Source organism: Euleptes europaea, chromosome 4, assembly GCF_029931775.1.
Source record: "Euleptes europaea isolate rEulEur1 chromosome 4, rEulEur1.hap1, whole genome shotgun sequence".
Taxonomy (NCBI): Eukaryota; Metazoa; Chordata; class Lepidosauria; order Squamata; family Sphaerodactylidae; genus Euleptes; species Euleptes europaea.
In genome coordinates this window covers 18,803,453-18,809,712 of record NC_079315.1, presented here as the reverse complement: position 1 = coordinate 18,809,712, position 6,260 = coordinate 18,803,453, and positions in this window count along the sequence as shown.

Here is a 6,260-nt window from a genome sequence, read left to right as displayed (position 1 = left end):
CTTCTCCACACACCCTTTAAACCAATAGGCACGGCTCTACTTTAGTGCCAAAGCTATTGCCACACTTTGGAGAAATGTGACACTGATTTCATAATACTTGAAAATTGTTGTAACGTGAATGTTGTAATAGGGTTTTAAATAAAGGTGTGCTAGTTGGGTCTCATCATTTTTTGTACACTTTGTGCAATCAGCATTAAAGTTAAGAATTGTAAGCATCGTTGAAATATTTAGCTGTTTTTTCGGGCATACCCTTGTTGGTAACTGAAAATTTAATAATGGGGAGCCAGGGTTCAAGATTTCCCTTTTCAAGTTGATGTTCTTAGTAACTTTGTCCATCAGCAGTGTGAACTGCGCTCTTAAGAACAATCTCTGCATCGAAGGAAACCTTTTAGATTTTCGTTTGGCTGCTAGCAGTGATTTTGGCTACCAAGAGGAACAAAAGAAGAAGCTGTGTGGCTTGGGTATATTCAGATTCTCCAGCCAGGATAGCATCTCATCATCTTGTTGCAGTTTCCTTTTGTACCAGGGGTTGAAGAGGTTTATTAGGATGTCGTCTTTAAGGTTTGTCTTACTGCCAGACATACCTTTGGGTCTTCCATTAACTGGTCTTCCCATTCAATATGTATGGATGTGCTGTTGTACAAGTGTTGAAATCCAAAACTAAGGGGCAGGAAGAGATCTAAATTTCCATTTTAGATAGCAGTTTAGATAGCACCAGCCCAGAATGTCCTTGTAGCTGTTCCAGTTCAGATTGTAGAGGGGGCCTGTTGGGTTGTATGTGTTACTGTTTATATTCTGTTAAGGGCTGGCAGTGGTTTGGAGCAGTGGATTCTGATCTGGAGAACTGGGTTTGGTTCCCCACTCCTCCACATGAACGGCGAAGGCTAATCTGGTGAACTGGATATGTTTCCCCACTCCGACACACGAAGCCAGCTGTATGAACTTGGGCTAGTCACAGCTCTTAGCCCCACCTACCTCACATGGTGTCTTGTGGGGAGGGGAAGGGAAAATGATTGTAAGCTGGTTTGATTCTCCCTCAAGTGGTAGAGAAAGTCGGCATATAAAAACCAACTCTTCCAATAGAGGGTGGGAAGTTGTGGCTATCCTTGGGGGGGGGGACAGATCTGTTCTAGAGACCCTTTCACATTTCCATTACCTGCACTTCCCACTATCGCTGATGATACATCAAACATATTACTTGGTTATGTATGTCATACTCTGCCTGAAGTACAGCTAAGTAACAGGCAAATATACCCACCAACAGAGGGCAATGTTGCATCTGGATTGAAAAATAAAAACAGCTGCTGTATGGAAGTCTGTTATTTAGCTGCTGGGATCTGCACTAAGAGATACCCGTTGAAGGAAGCTCCTTACTAACAGGGTAATATTGTTGCCTTGAATGTTTACTGCTGTTCTGTTTTGAGTACTAAATAAGAGCTTGCTGAAAATTCCTTTCCATACCAAAATTAGTAGGGATACTTTAGCAGGTTTCTCCCCCCCCCCTTTCTTTTTGGTCCACTTTATTGCAGTGTTCAAAACGTGGGCAAATTCTCGCTTTTATAGGCATGTTCTTTTCTTACAACTGTTTTGGTCAACCCAGCGTGGTGTAGTGGTTAAGAGCAGTAGACTAATCTGGAGAGCCAGGTTTGATTCCCCACTCCTACACATGAAGCCAGCTGGGTGACCTTGGGCCAGTCAGAGTTCTCTTAGAACTTAGCCTCACCTACCTCACAAGGTGTCTTGTGGGGAGAGGATGGGAAGGAGATTGTAAACTGGTTCAAGTCTCCTTTTGGTAGAGAAAATCGGGGTATAAAAACCTCAGTAAAGGTCCCCTGTGCAAGCACCAGGTCATTCCTGATCCATGGGGTGATGTCACATCCCTACGTTTACTAGGCAGACTTTGTTTACGGGATGGTTTGCCAGTGCCTTCCCCAGTCATCTTCCCTTTACCCCCAGCAAGCTGGGTACTCTAGTAGTAAATCATTAAACTCCGTATTCTGAAGTAGCCCAGCGAGCGCCATATTAATCATTGCTCAGCTTCACAGTCTTATGAAATGAGAAGGCATTTCTCATGGGGCCGAGGACTTATAAAACTGGAAACAAAATTGGTTGAATTACCGGAACAGACTCGGTTGTCATTCTCTGATATTTCTCTTGTGTGAAGGGGGTGATTTCACCTCATTATTAGTGTGAAATTTGCTTCCTTAAAATATTGACTTTTCAGGGTCACCAGAGATTCAGGTGGGGCACTACATCTTCAGACTCTCAGAATACGTCCAGTCACAAATCAGACCAATTATAAGTTTCAAAGGTTTTACTGAAGAGTTCGATATACACCAATTACAATGAAAATAACAATGATTTCGTAACAATTGTCATTTCAAAATTAAGAGCAAGAAAAAAAAGTTTCAGCAAGACCTCAAGTAAGTTAAAGGACAGATACTCCAGATTTTATTAAAAGTTTGAAATCACTGCTGGAATACCCCTACAGGAATAATCAACAATAATAGAAAGGTTATTTTAACCTAAGTTCCTAAGCAAAATCAAATATTGACGTCGATCTGGATCAGCAATAGTTATCAGGGTTACAATATATAGTATAATGATCATTCTTGTCTGCATTCAGAAATGACCGGTATTCCATATTCTCACAGCTGCTCCATTCCCCCCAAATTAAGGATTCAAACATTTTGAATCTAAAACCACCTTTTTTTGCCCAGAAGGAGCCAAAACTGTTGGGAGGTTTGAGATCACAGTAACAACCAATACTCGGAGGTCATCTACTTGATGATCAGTTTTGCCTATTATGGGTAGGATGCTTCTTTTGGTTTGCAACTGAAGGTCCATCTGTGGTGGAGTCTCTCAACTATTACCAAGCCACAAGTAGGTGAAGCAGCTTAGCATCGCAAATGTGACATGATCCTGGAATAGGAAGAAGCTGACTTACATTTGTTCTCAGCAAATCCTCACACTTGGTTAGACATCTTTTTCCTAGAGCAAATCCAACTATAATCGCCAAATACAACTGCCTTTAATCCATGGTTACTCCCAGCCAAGGGAAGCACTAGCATCTATGACTCTCTGATGAGGCAGCCATTCGCTGGAGCAACTCACGATGATGTTGGTAAAGTGAGGCTAAGGCTCTCCAAGTAGAAACATGTAGTGCATGAGTTGACCCCGTAGGAACACCTTAGGTTGGATCCAGGGATTTTTTAATCTGCTAAGTGAGGGGGCTTGTTCCAACAGAGTCTGTCTACCATGGTAGAAATGCTTCTCTCAGCAAGACTCCTCAGTTAGCAGAAGGAAGCCCTGGGATGCAACCCCATGAGTTTGGGGAACACAAAAGTTGTAACTAAGACCAGCCAAAAGGAAATGATACTCTACTGGCAATACCTGTCCTGATAAAGAAACAGAACATTCAGTCTTGCCAGAATGCTAGAACATACCAAGTAAGCTTATACGAGAGCTCAAGGCCACAAAAGTGCCTCTCTCCTCCCCAGAATCTACACAGCAGTTCAGTGTCCCTGTGGCATTTCCTGGGTTGGAGGTACTCCAAGTTACGTCCCACCATTTTTGCAAATAGTGAAGAACATAAAGCAATTATCCAAGAACCTCTGCCACAACTATGCATCCTGATTTTGAGATTGGCCAATAGATGGTTGAAGGTGGCTAAGATAGGAAAAGATGGTTTTTTTTCAAATTCTGGAGAAGACAGACCTATAGGAATAAAGGGATAGTTCTAGAAACAATTTTCAAGTAATAGGATGGTCTTCCATTCCCATATTTGGTAGAAAAGCCATAGGATCATACACAGCCTTCTTGCAAAATTCTGTTGCATTTAGTTATATTACTGAAATGTGTGTGTGTGTGTGTGGTATCCTTTTTGAGCCATGGTTGTGTGCACTGATTACAACCACTGGATTATAGCTAGGAATGCAACCTTCAGCCTTTTGTTTTGCTAGTCGAATCAAGGGCTTCCCCACAAAGCTTACTCCTCCAAGAAGGGGTAGGGAAACAAATTTTAATCAGCATCTACATTTCAGTTGCAGAGCTGTAAGTATACCATACTATATCTGTGAAGGACATGCATGCCCTGTGTAAGAAACTAGTCTGCTACACAACTCCTATACTAGACTAGTAAGCTTGGGTGGCCTTTTATCAAGATAAGCAGTGGTTGGTGGAACTGCCTGCAGTTGTTTGCAAGACCACAGGACCAAGAATCTGGCAATGGTGGTTAGGTAAAAGTCCGATCTTTATAGGGTGCCCCAGGACTCATCTAAAGTGGCTTCAGTTATAAAAAGACAGCAAATCCTCCTAGAAGAACCTAGAGGATAAACGAGAGTTCGATGAGTTCTTCCCAGCTACTCCCCCTTCTCCCTGACAGATGGCTGAACAGGAGCTTCAGTCATCCCCACTCCACCCAATTGCTTCCTTATGATCTGAGCTGAAATCCTAACATTCGGGTGGGGGAAAGGGCTGTAGCATATTGGCTTGGGCTTGATCACCGCTTGGGGGGGGGGAGGGTCTACACATCACAGAGCATTTTGGCCTTCTTGTGATTCTTTTCCTAGCTGGCCCTGTGATCAGGGCAGGTATGAGGGCACAGAGCTTAGAAGTACATGATTATGGACACCTGGGATAATTTCCTGCTGGATCCAGTTATGGAATTCTGGGTACAGTTTGCTTCCCTCAGTAAGGGAGAAGGATCATTGGATTATGATAGGCCAAAGTCATCCACAAGGCACAGACGTCTGGTAGCAGACATCTTGGGAACCATCTAGGTACCCCATTCTTCAGGGTGGTGCTTCAAAACAGCTGCATTGCCCCATTCCCTTTACTGCCAAAGCGGCTGTTGGGCATGCTACTGGACATGGCTCATGAGGGAATGCTCCCTTCAACCAAAGAATACCCTTGAGAACCTGCATGAAGACTCTAGTAGACTCCAACCATCCTCCATTTCAAGAGGTCTAAAATAGCTACGAGGCATTCCTAGGCTGCTTCTGGGAGATAGTCACTATGAACTTTCCATCCTACCTCCATTTATCTAAACTGGAGACTCTGGGACACAAGGGAAAACCACACATTGGCACAGAACCACTCTGCTTCCTCAGCAAAAGCAAGACAAAAACAGGGTAGAGAATACTGTCATTTATATCCTTCAGGCAAGGATCTCAGGGCAGGATACATAGTTTTATTTTATCCCAGTCTCGAGAGAGACGCTAGGCTGAGAGTAAGGAGCCCAAGATCATCCAGTGAGCTTCAAACCCACATGGCTTTGAACCCAGGTCTCCCCGGCCCTCATGTAACACACTGGCACTCTACACTAACTGCTCCGTTGAGTCACTGGAAGTTTAATCACTGTCTACAGAGACCAGTAGAAACACCGAGTCCACTGAAGGGAAGAGGATTTACACCATAGCCAACTCTACCTCCATCAAGAACAGGCGAGCCAGGTTTATGGGAAACTCCATAGGTGATGTTATTTCACCATCAAGTAGTTGCACTGGCAGAACCTGCAGTTGGAGAAATCCCCTCTTGAGCCACCCATAAAAGTGGAGGAGCCTTTCAGCCTTAGCTTCAACGTTACGCATAAAGAAGACATTAATTCCCCACCACATTGCAGCACACGTCTCCTATAGAGCATGGACTGTTAACCTTATTCTCCCCCTCCCCACACAAACAATTGGTTTTGGCTGCATTTTATCCTCCTCTGTACCAGCAGAGAGAGAAAAACTCGGCTCCAAATTAAGCTGACAGACGGGGGTGGGTGTGCCCTACAATCCCTCAGCCATCTGCCTTAGTAAATGGCCAGAGCATCTACGGCTGCAGGGAAGAAGCCTCCAACCAAGATAACAGAGCAGTCGGGGCAAAGGGTGTGATTGGTTGGGGATGTAGAGATTGGTTCTGCAAGTACGTGTAGGGGCAATCAATACAGCTACAAGGTGACCCATTAGGGAGGAAAAGCTACCTCTACAAGGCAGCCTATCATCTATGAAGCTGAAGACTCTCAGGAACCCCTTTACCCAAGGGAGAAAAAAATGCATACTGACAAGTGTACTTGGCCAACTTTGAACATGCTGGTACACGACCTACATCTTTTACGAGGGAACGTTGCTTTTGTTGATTTAGCCCCACACACAGGAAAAAAAAAGCTGTTTGAACAGGCCTTTAATAGAATTACAGCTGAAAATGAAATCTCAGTGTGTGAGCGCGCCAAGACGACAATTCTGGAAGTCTCCTCCCAGTTGGAACACTGGAAG